This window comes from Oncorhynchus kisutch, linkage group LG3 (assembly GCF_002021735.2).
Source record: "Oncorhynchus kisutch isolate 150728-3 linkage group LG3, Okis_V2, whole genome shotgun sequence".
Taxonomy (NCBI): Eukaryota; Metazoa; Chordata; class Actinopteri; order Salmoniformes; family Salmonidae; genus Oncorhynchus; species Oncorhynchus kisutch.
The window spans coordinates 28483196-28495921 of NC_034176.2; the positions used below are offsets into that span (position 1 = coordinate 28483196).

The following is a 12726-nucleotide window of genomic DNA, read 5'->3' on the forward strand; positions in this document are numbered from 1 at the left end:
TCCAGTGGCTCAAACAACGACTGAGACATAGCCTAAAGTACAACAGATAGGTCCCAAGTTGGGACGAGCTGTTTGGACGTAAGTAACGTGCACCCTTCATAAAACGACAGATAAGGGGATGATTTCCCACTGTGTCGTTGTTGAAGTCTACAGTATATGGCAGGCAGAGATGGAGGCCAGATAGACTTTAACGGTGGAGTAAGCCTTCTCCCTGTCCAGAAGCCCCTCCCGTAAGCAAAGTACCTCTGAAACGGAACACTGAAAGGGAATGGCCAGTTCCTGCTCTTAAACACACGCAACTTGATATCATACAGTGAGCGCGTAGAAGGGTCCCAAGTGCTTTGAATAATTTCAACAAACCTAAGCAGTAGGCCTGTTGCATTAAGATTCATCCTCTCATGGGACAGGCCCGAGTACCAGGGTGTCTAGATGAGGATGGAAAATCTCCCTGTGTAAAATAATCTCTGCTAACCACAACCGTCCTGGCCATCGGGGGGCTACCGGGATAAGAGACAACCTCTGTTCCCTAACAACTGGCAGTGCGCGTTTCTACACAATGCGAAGAGAACTAGGGACAGCCGTCCTTACAGTATTTCTCCCATATTTGGGCCACTACAAAGGGCTGAAGCTTCCAATATACAGAAGCACTGTAAGCAACTCAAGGTAGTTTATGTGAGTAACACAGAGTTGTGGAGGCCACAATCCATTCACTGCTCTGCCCTGTGACAGATGTGTCTGTCGTCACACCCTTTCCTTGCAGACACTACCCCCAGGGGAGTGCCTTTGACTAAGATCAAGGGATCCCTCCAGTGGCGGAGAGCCGAAATGCTTTTATCTTGTGATGGAGGTGACGAAGATAACACAGACGTACGAACAGGACCCATTGCGGTATTTCTCCACTCCAGCGGGACTATTGATATGGTGGAGGCCATCAAACCCAATGAACGGAGACACGTTTTTGAGCGTGACCGTATGCCCAAGTCTGAACATGGAGATGCACTGGCAAAACGCAGTGACTCGCCTTTCCAATAGAGTGGCCTAGAACAAAATATAATTTATTCTTCCCGCAAGATATTCTATGATCTGTGTGGGCACCAAACAGCTCTTATCTGATTGATCGTGAAATCTAGCTCTGTGGGGAGGGTTGTAAGGATAGCTGTATTTCTCACTGCTTGCTGCTGTGTCTGGGTACAGAGCAGGTAACCTATGTAGTCTATGTAGGCAGAGATTCTGAGCCCCCTGGACCTCAGAGGGGTCAGTGCCACATCCACACATTTGCTGAAAGTCAGTGGGGCTAGTGAAAGGCTGATACTCATAGGGCTGGACCTGAAAGGCGAACCTGAGAAATCTCCTGTGTGCTGGCAAAATGTTGATTTGAAAATAGGCATCCTGCAGATCAATTGTAGTGAACCCCTCGCTTTGACGAATGGAGCAAGACAGCACATTGTGCATAAGCATACAGAACGTGAGCTTTTTAAAATAGCTGCTGAGGACCCGTAGGTCCTTTTGTTAACCAAAATGTAACGAGTGTAGAAGCCTAGTTGGCTTTCATCTGCTGGTATTGCTCTGATAGCCCTTTAGGTGAAAAGAGAGGAGATTTCCTGCTCTAGTATTTGAGCCGAGTTGCGCTCGCTACTGTCAACACCATTCTGATAAAAACAGGTGGTCTTCTGTTAAACTTAACCCTTGGTAACCATGGGCAAGACTGCATATTTGCACCAGTTCTCCACACTTGTGGCAAAATGGCTACGGACCGTAGCGCCCCTCTGGTGGCATTATTGGGATTCACCTTTGGGTTATACTCATGTTCTGTGCCCTTGGCAAGAATCTTGTGTGCAACAGTGGTATTTGTTTATTGAAAAGGCAGTGTTTGTGCACGGAACGGGTACAGTGCTTTGTGGCAACTGCTCCCCAGTGCTTAATTTGTAAATTGGGAGGTGCCGGAACAAAAAGTGAGTACGAGAGGGGGGTGACCTGAGTAGCTCTGAGGTACCGGAATGCACGAAGAAAATTAAACCTTTAAAATAAAGCATTGCATGCATATAATCACATTTGCATAGTGGCATAGAGCAGTGGAGTAGAGGCACTTATGGAAGTTGCACACACATTTTTAGTAGCCTGGGGTCTGGGAAACATGGCCTTTTCTAAACGCATTTCATGCAATTGTACAGAATTTTACATGACTGGAGACTTTGGGAGGATCTAATTTTGGAGCTAAGATAGGCGATTAGCATGAGGTTGTAAGTAACAAGAAAACTTCCCAGGACATAGACATATCTGATATTGGCAGAAAGCTTAGATTCTTGTTAATCTAACTGCACTGTCCAATTTACAGAAGCTATTACAGTGAAATAATACCACGCTAGGAGAGTGCACAATTTTGAACATGAAAAGTTATTAATAAACAAATTAGGCACATTTGGGCAGTCTTGATACAAACAGAAATGCAATGGTTCATTAGATCAGTCTAAAACCTTGCACATACACTGCTGCCATCTAGTGGCCAAAATATAAATTGCACCTGGGCTGGAATAATACATTTTGGCCTTTCTCTTGCATTTCAAAGATGGTATGAAAAAATTACAAAAGAACGGTTGTTTTTTCTTTGTATTATCTTTTTCCAGATCTATTGTGTTATATTCTCCTACATTTCCACAAACTTCAAAGTGTTTCCTTTCAAATGGTACCAAGAATATGCATATCCTTGCTTCATGGCCTGAACTACAGGCAGTTAGATTTGGGTATATCATTTTAGACGAAAATTGGAAATCCTTAAGAGGTTTTAATACAGCAGAAATAATCGAAATGACAGGCTACTTTGACACTGACAAACTGAGAATCTGAGATCAATAAAAACAACCTTGTCTTGAATCCATCATTAGCCTATGCCTAGGTAAGTGGAGACGCATATTGTAAACTACAATATAAGGAGGAAATTGTAGTCCTAAACATGCTTTTCAGTTTCAATGACTCACCCAATGATGCACGGCTTACTCGCCGGTGATGGCCGATGCGCTCGTGCCAAAAGGCAATCTCTCTCTTGCTTTACTTTGTAAAACAATATTTGGAATTTGATATAATATTTTGGCAGCCTCTACAGAGAGATTTGTCTTGTCATTTCAGCAGGAGCCATTTACTTTCCAAACTGTTTTTTTCCCACGATTGTATTTGAAATATTGCCAAAGACCTGTCTTGTCTGCATGCTGTTCACTGACAGATTTGCCGTGCATTCCCAACTGTAAACTGAGCCTTGTTATTGGGCTACACACAATCCATAGCTAGGCACATGTTTTAAAGAAGGTATTGATAGTCGGTAGTTATATAATAATTATTCTCGTGGTGCAGTAGGGTATTCTGAATTATTGAATTTCTTTCTGAACAGACAACAGTAATTCTATAACTTTAGTAAATGTATTTCAATTCATCAGGGGTGCTCTGCCCCTCCAGAATCCTTTGCGCGTATATGCTTGTATAAGGAAATAAATGATGAAGTGCGGTGAGAGTTGCAGGCTCATGTCTATCAGAGCTGAGGGAGGGAGATATATAAAGTGAATCTCATTCTAGTTCTGTGAGAGATACCGGCACACTTCTTTCAAAGCCACAGCCACACATTGGTCTCAAACAGCGGTTACAATGTTGCGCAAACCAATTAATCAAGAGGCAACTCCAATGAACATGTTTTTATTCAAATTTGTGTATTGGAAAATAATGTTACATAATGTACTGGATCCGGCGAAATAGGTTCCGGAACGAAACAGTCCAAAACGGAGAAGTACCGGATCCCGAAGAGAGTATTCAGAAGTATTTTGACCTCATAAGGAAGAACCAAGTGAGGTGTGATGGAGCAACAGCACGTTAGAAAGGAGCGGGTTCCCCCCTATTGGCTGTTGCTCCTGTCTGTCTACGGCTTTGCATGAAATTAGTTCCTTATTGATCACGCCCAACGAAGGCGCTACCCATACTGAATAACCGAGCAATTATTTGAAATAGATCTTACAACAAAGCCATGACTATATTAGCTTTCATCTTCGCCGGTAACTTACAGGGAAACTTTTAATATATTAACTCTAATCTGGAAGCCCAAAAAATAACTGTTATTACATGAAAGTGTTTCACAACAGGATTTCTCTCACCAGCTGTGTTTTTGAGTCAAGTGTTGCATCAGGAAGATCTTATGAAAAATGAGTTGGCACTCTATGTTTCTCTATGCATTGTCACCCAGACCTCTCCTCCTCCTGTCTGTGGTAGGAGGTTTTCTGTGACTGGGTCCAGCTCTAATCTCCTCCACTGCATTGTTATCCCAGGAAGTATGGTTGTCAGGACAGCCACAAATGACACCTTATGAGTTGTAGAACCTCTGCTACCAACAGTATCCACCACAACAGGCAGCCTGCCAGAGCCCCGCCTGGGTAAAGGGAGTGTCTTAGGCCAGGTGAAGTAACAATAGCTAAACTTTCCCTTATATTGTCCTCATACCAAACATCAAGGAAATATGTTTCAGCTTGAAAGAGAATGGGTGGAACTCAACAATTGGTACAGTGATACAAACATTTGACGTTATGTGACATAAATCCATCATAATGAGGTGTATTACCAAAAAGTACAGTACAAGGTAGTAGCATAGCTTCAGTATAGTGAATTGGTGTGCAAAGTCACTTTATGGATAACTCGATTTGACCCTTAAAAAAGTGCACACGACTAACCAAACTAGTGACATCCTCTCTATTGATTGTATTTCTATGACTGACCTCTTCCATTGGTTTCTGGCTGTGCTGAGCAGAAAGAGCAGGTTAATCATTGGCTCCATAATGTTGTTCCCAGCCATGAGAAGTCCTGCTCAGAGTTAGACTATTAAGGACACAGACCAACCAAAACACAGACATGTTTGCTTAAGGTGGTGATTTTGTTTGTAGTGCTATACAGGTACTAAAAACTTCTGGCCTTTCCTTAACATCAGGCCGCATAACATCCCTTCATCTCTATCCTTATCCTCTATCCTTTAATGTTTCATTTTTGGGGGGAAACAACACTCATGTCTACTACACTACTACTCTCCAGATGAGTGGGAGGCAGGTAATGCCTTATCACATAATCTCACACAATGTAGTATATTCCAGGGGATAAATTATGTAAGAAAGCAATAAACTTGAAATGTTCATTAGTATGTTTTTACTTGAACAGGATGTTGGAAGATAATCACAAACAATCTGATCTTTTTCAAAAACCTGAGGGGTGACTCATCATCAGGTTGTTATTATAAAGATGTTCTCTAAAGGTTAATCACACACTACTGCCTTGTCTCCAGACTGCAACTTGGCACATGTGAACACATTGCCATAGACCATACAAGGACCTGGACCCGTCCTGTTTATTACATGCGCTTATTGAGGGATACACACATTTATCAGAAAGAAACTATTCTGCCTCCTTGTATGGTGCTCCCTCCCCTCAGCTTGCTGCTTGGGGGAGCCAGGGCTTCCGAACTACAAAAATCTCTGAAACTGGAAACACTTATCTCCCTCACTAGCTTTAAGCACCAACTGTCAGAGCAGCTCACAGATTACTGCACCTGTACATAGCCCACCTATAATTTAGCCCAAACAACTACCTCTTTCCCAACTGTATTTAATTTTTATTTATTTATTTATTTTGCTCCTTTGCACCCCATTATTTTTTTATTTCTACTTTGCACATTCTTCCATTGCAAAACTACCATTCCAGTATTTTACTTGCTATATTGTATTTACTTTGCCATTATGGCCTTTTTTGCCTTTACCTCCCTTCTCACCTCATTTGCTCACATTGTATATAGACTTGTTTATACTGCATTATTGACTGTATGTTTGTTTTTACTCCATGTGTAACTCTGTGTCGTTTTATCTGTCGAACTGCTTTGCTTTATCTTGGCCAGGTCGCAATTGTAAATGAGAACTTGTTCTCAACTTGCCTACCTGGTTAAATAAAGGTAAAATAAATAAATAAATAAACTTGTCAATAGAGACACTATACAGCCTCACTTTGAGGGGGCCAATAATAATATGACTGCTAAACTAGAGAGGGATTGGAGATTTCAGGGAGGTTACTGTACTCATATTAGAGCTCACGCAGTGCTATGCAAGGTAGTTCAGCCCTTACACAACTACAAAAGAACAATCACAACCTTACACAGTGTAGGCAAATATACCATCACAGGACACGCAAAAACACTCACACAACCATATGGGTAGCTTTTTGTATATATGCAAAGCAGAGTGAGTATAGGCTGTGGTGATGGAGCAAGAGATCTCAGGAGAACTCAAAGAGGATCTGTGCAGGGTATAGAAATCATCCTGACATCCACAATAAGCCCCAAGATGAAGGGTGAACATGTCTGGAGCCAGAGGGCCAAGGAGCCCTGTGTTAAGGGCATTGTCCATGATAGGGATATCTATTTCCACACTGTTAATAAGGTAGCCCCCATGATTATAGCACAGTATACCCAAACCCATGGATAGAGCAGTGAGTAATGACCATAATAACACAGCCCCCTTCTCTCATTCACACCCTCTGTGTTCCTGTAATGTGGCAGGGGTGCATCAGAGCTGCCCTCTCCTCCTCTCATTCACACCCTCTGTGTTCCTGTAATGTGGCAGGGGTGCATCAGAGCTGCCCTCTCCTCCACTCATTCACAAACCACAACTACGACTGTTTCTCTAGGACAGTTCACAGCACAGACCTCATCACTGAGGGTAGCAGAATAAAATAGCCTTCTTCTGTCAGAATGAGACAGCCGTAACTTCAGGTACGCTATACTGTACTGGATCTCGCTGTGTGACCATCCTCTCAGTTTGCTGAGTCTCTTTTTAAAAAAACACTGACAAATTCCTGGGAAAGTCTGCTGCACTAATCCTGTGAAGCAAGCAAATAAGCCCAGAGCAGATAGGCAAACAGGCAGGTTACTCAACCCTTCAATACAAACAGAGCAAAGCAGAACCTACCACAGCCCCATGATCACATAGTTAGTTCTTGTGTAAAATATCTGGCTATGTTGACAAGTGTATCTAAAGTTATATCATCCTACTTCCTCAGCATGGGAAAAGTTTAGGCTACTCACCTCTGATAAAGAATCCCAGGGAACACCACACCTCTCAAAGTTCTATCTTCTCCGTGATGCATGTAAGCCCAATATGTTGTGGGCAGTCCCACTCTATGACCTCGCTCACTCACTCCCTCTCCCTCTCTCTTCTCTCTCTCTCCTCTCCCTCTCTCTCTCTTCTCTCTCTCTTTCTCTTTCTCTTTCTCTCTCTCTCTCTCTCTCTCTCTCTCTCTCTCTCTCTCTCTCTCTCTCTCTTCTCTCTCTCTCCCTCTCCCTCTCTCTCTCTCTCTCTCTCTCTCTCTCTCTCTCTCTCTCTCTCACCCTCTCCCTCTCTCTCTCTCTCTCTCTCTCTCTCTCTCTCTCTCTCTCTCTCTCTCTCTCTCCCTCTCCCTCTCTCTCTCTCTCTCTCTCTCTCTCTCTCTCTCTCTCTCTCTCTCTCTCTCTCTCTCTCTCTCTCTCTCTCTCTCTCTCTCCCTCTCTCTCACTCCCTCTCCCTCTCCCTCTCTCTCTCTCTCTCTCTCTCTCTCTCTCTCTCGACTACCTCCTCCTGTGAAGGACTTCCCGGTTGACAGGCATTGCCGTGGCAACCCCTGGACCCTGTTCAAAAGGCACCCTCCTCTTGGCTTGTCAGCGCGGGGCTTCTTTAATGAAGAGTGCTCATCGTAGTGATATTTCACACAGTGCAGGGTTAACCAAAGGGGAATGCAAATAGTTAATCACCTCCACCTCCCCAATACCCACACTGCCCCTCTCTCTATCACTCACTCTTTCTCTCCTATGACTCCCTCTCTTTTGTGCTGCTGTTTGTGTCACATACAGGCCAGGTCTCTTTCCAGTTAAAGAGAGACAGGAGTGAAGAGGAGGGGAGAAAAATAACTCTCTAGGTCCAGGAGGGTTCTCTGAGGGCCCCCTGACATCATTAGTCTTTGAGGTGGTCAACCCCCATGGATCGCACTGACACTGGACCCACCACTTGACTCACTCACTCAGACACAGACAGACAGATAGACATACAGAGCTTGTCTTTCTCACATCCCCTGCCCTTCCCCAGATCATTTATATCCAGCTACAACAGCTTAGACTGAGGGGCACGATGACTAGAGAGAAACTATATGTGAGGGGGGGTGAATCCATTTGAATTTGCTTCAACCACTGACAGCTGATATACAGAATAATCCAGACATTCTGTATTCAGATATCTAGATTGCCTTTCATAATATGTAGCCCTTGGAGCATACAGACCATAGAACAAGTACATGAGAGAATACAGTAAACGGAACTAGACAGTGTTAAACTACAAGCCGAGTGAAGCACATCCTCTCAAATTCCTCAGTTGTTCTCGCTACCATACATGGCAAATTAGAACTAGGTTTTCCAGGTTGTCTGCAGTGTTTGCCAATGGAGAGAAACAGGATACAAACCTGATGATTTACATGCTGACATAACTGTTTCTGTCTCATATGTCTCAGGTACTGAGTTAGCCTTTACATGTTTCACATTGCAGGTGGTAGTACACTCACCTTTATTGCACTCTAACCTTTTAATCAGTCACACCAGCTAAAAAATAGACATTATTCGGTAACGAATGTGTGTGTGTGTGTGTGTGTATGTGTATGTGTATGTGTATGTGTATGTGTATGTGTATGTGTATGTGTATGTGTATGTGTATGTGTGTGTGTGTGTGTGTGTGTGTGTGTGTGTGTGTGTGTGTGTGTGTGTGTGTGTGTGTGTGTGTGTGTGTGTGTGTGTGTGTGTGTGTGTGTGTGTGTGTGTAAGCCCCATGCCTCGGAGAGTTTCAGGTTGGAATCGAAGGAGTCAGCTCTTTTTGAATAATTCAGTGGTCTGGCTTGGGACAGTGAAACTCAGGCAAATACCAGGCAGTGTCCATTTACTGAGTCTGCATCGCTGCTCCAGAGATTGTTTTTGCCAAAGGAAAATGTTGTTTTTCACCCCTAGAAGAAGGAACGCTTCTGGATAGTTTGTGCTGTAGTGGAAGAGGCTATAGGGCCCAGTTAGAGCAGTCAGGCAGGCACAGTCCCCCGCTGTGACCCAATCCTACACCCTGTCACTCTGTGGCTCAATGAGGTGCAAGAGGTGATTGCTGCTTTGGCCGAGGACCCAGCACCTCTCTCACAAACACACTCCCCCCTCCCTCTCTTCTTCTCTCCCATACACATTTCTCTTTCCATCACTGTCATTTTGTCTGTACCTCCCTCCAGTGATAAATATTATATTTGGAGGGATGGGAACTGTAGCCTGTTTTTTCCACTGTCCCGCCGAGTCCATAGTGTGGTATTTGTAACAGTGGTGGGATTCTAATGAATCAACTTTAGCAACTCTCAGCTCTGTGCCAGAGTAGTAAATCCCGCCTAGCAACTTTCAACTTTCAAACACATTCAAACCCTGTTCTGTCTCTGTGGTATGTTCCAATATGTTCCGTATGTTTCTAAGAAGCAATCATACCCATTGCATGGGTCATTAAAATCCCATGCAACAACCAAAGACCTTACCAAGTGAGGGAATACATCATGACATAAAGCTCTGTTACATAACAGTCAACTACCTAACTTGATGATGGCTAACGGCTGGGTACTTTTTCTACTGGTTGGGGAAAACATTTCCCAGTGAAGCACTAAACTATCTGAACATTCATCATGCATTTGGAAACAAACTGCCTATAAAACAAGCCATTTGGTTTCAATCAGGCATTCAGATTTTTAGAGAGATTTAATAACTAAGAGTTTAATGTAACTAAATATTGCTTAACACTGAAAGACATCCAATAAAGTGAAAGAACTGTCAGTTCATCTGTTTTTCTTTCTTATGTGACCTTTGCCTACATCAGGGGGTTCCCAACCTAGGGGGCGGGACCTTCCTTGAGAAAAATGTAATAATAATAATCATCACAATAATTCACAATTGTTTATACCAAGCTAAAACGATGCATAATTCCACAACGCTTTAGGCTAGAAACATGTCAGCAGCATACCACCCTGCATACCACTGCTGGCTTGCTTCTGAAGCTAAGCAGGGTTGGTCCTGGTCAGTCTGAGGATGGGAGACCAGATGCTGCTGGAAGTGGTGTTGGAGGGCCAGTGGAAGGCATTCTTTCCTCAGGTCTAAAAAAAATTCCCAGTACCCCAGAGCAGTGATTGGGGACATTGCCCTGTGTAGAGTGCTGTCTTTCAGATGGGATGTTAAATGGGTGTCCTGCCTCTCTGAGGTCATTAAAGGTCCCACGCACTTATCGTAAGAGTAGGGGTGTTAACCCTGGTGTCCTGGCTAAATTCCCAATCTGACCCTAAAACCATCACGGTCACCTAATAATCCACAGTTTACAATTGGCTCATTCATCCCCCTCCTCTCCCCTGTAACTATTCCCCAGGTTGTTGCTGCAAATGAGAATGTGTTCTCAATCAACTTACCTGGTAAAATAATGGATAAATAAAATTTTAAAAGCTGTAAAATGCCAGAGAAAGACACAGCTCTGATGCACTTGGAAATATAATTTAAGAAGCTGAGCTATGACCTAAATTTGAGGAGTAAAATAAATGCTTTGACTCTTGGTAAGTAATCTTATATAATGTGTGACTCTGTCACTATCAATTGATCTAATCACTTTCTACAAAAGAGAATATGTATAATTAAATTGAAGGTTAATATAAATTATTATAATAAAATATATTTGGTAGCAGAATATTATTTGGAGAAATTGGGTCTGAACTTGAATTTCCTTGTCCATTATTATAAAAATATGTTTTTTATTTATTTCACCATTTTCAATGACGGCCTAGGAACAGTGGGATAACTGCCTATTCAGGGGCAGAACAACAGATTTGTACCTTGTCAGCTCGGGGATTTGAACTTGCAACCTTCCGGTTACTAGTCCAATGCTCTAACCACTAGGCTACCCTGCCGCCCCATGAATCTTGTTAAACTACATAGAATTGCAGGAAATTAGCTATAAAAACAACAACATTTTCTAGGTCCCTCAAATTAAACCAAATCAAGCTTGTGGTGTTTTTAATATAGGCTAACTCAGTAAGCAATAATAAAAAGGTGGGCCTTGGGAAAAAAAAGGCTTGAAACCCCTGGCCTACATGATCATCACCGTCACCCATACAGCCAGATATACACAGTGACAGTGTTGTTAAAATGCCTTTCAGAAGGACACAACAGCACCATAGGGGTTGTTTGTTGCTTTGCATGTAAACAACACTCTGGTCAGCGGTCGGTGCATCCCACAACCGTATGAGCCATACAGACTGATGATGAAGCCAACCATTCCCATGCATTCCTCTGCCTATATTAGACTCTCCTCTGGGGGAATGCTTGTCTCCTCTGGTATGGGAGGTAAGCTATGATAAGAACCCTCTCTCTTTCAGCACCAGAGCTTACAGCCCTCATGCACACTGAGTATCAGAGTAGACGAATGGACACATGAAGATATGCATGTCGTGGTTGTTGACCCAAAGAGGAAATCCATTTGGAGCTCTCAAGGTTAGCTACTTCCAGTATAAAGAGCCCAGCTAAATAAAGACAACAGGGACCACAAACATAGAAGTGGACATTATGGTTTAAAATACAGATGTGGGATCTTAATTTGAGCCAGTTTGCTACAGCAGTAAGGTAATCCTGCAGCAACAGGAAATGTGAATTATTATGTGGAATATAATTAGTGGACATTTTTGTAAGGGTTGATACATTTTTCTCAGCAACAAAAGAGAGATCAAATGAAGATCCTACTGTACCTCTGTTCTTGAAAAGCCCTTAGATGGGTTAAGTTCCCTTAACGTTTGGTAATAAATGTATCATGACAAAACACTGATGTGTTGAATGAATGAACATGTTAATGTATACAGTATGTACAAATGAACATGCACAGTCTAACCAGAGGAGCAGTACTGAAGTGGTTACATTCAGCATAGCTCTCAGCCCAAAACAACAGCCACAACATCAGAAACCTGTCTTTCCGTGGAGGAGGTCTGATTCCTATCTGCTCAACCAAAGACAGATAGCTCCTTCCTAAGACAATGTTAGAACCCTACAAGAACAATTCGGCTGCAACTCAACTGTTGCACAACAATGTTCAGAAAGAAAAGTAATTGACACGCATGGAGAACTAAAGATAAACACAGTTCCATTTCCCACAGTTCAAGTGTATAATCCGGTCATTACGCTCCTGATCTCTTCAGCCCTCTAGGTGATAGAGCCAGAGCGAGCGGGAGACTCTGACAACATGAACTGTTTGTGTTTTAGTCTTGGCGTGGAGCAGCAGAGACAGACAGAGAGAGTTGTACTTACAGATCAGTGCAGCGCAGGCTGAGTAGAGAGGTCTTCTTGGTATAGTACAGAGGGAGAGAGAAAGAGAAGGAGGGAGGGAGAGAACCACTGCTGCTGGCCAACAGGGTGTCTTTTATCTTCTGCGAGTGACTCAGCTTGTGTGTGTGTGTGTTTTGTGTGTGTGCAACACCCCTCACTCCACTCTACAGCTCATCAGGGACTCTGTAATAGTTTCCATCTGCAGCTGGAAATAATAGAAATTCCCATGCAGGCACAGCCTCAGTGGAACCACACTTTTGTTTTTCATGAGCAGGAACAGAGGAGGCCATTTTCACATCAACCTAAATATACAGACTTGTGTTTGAGAT

General features: G+C 43.1%; 1 protein-coding gene across 5 annotated transcripts in view; it reads right to left on the reverse strand.

Annotated features, from left to right (window-relative positions):
* Positions 1-12502, reverse strand: part of LOC109879640 (vinexin-like) — a 52675-nt gene extending 40173 nt beyond the window's left edge. For 4 of the 5 annotated variants that reach the window (XR_004208919.1, XR_004208915.1, XM_031820178.1 and 1 more), the window contains exon 1: positions 12380-12502. The gene's annotated coding sequence lies outside the window, so the exon portion shown is untranslated. Of the gene's footprint in view, positions 1-7093; positions 7268-12379 lie in introns of those variants that run through there. The other variant, XM_020471826.2, reaches the window with a different exon arrangement.
* Between the last annotated feature and the right edge of the window lie 224 nt (positions 12503-12726).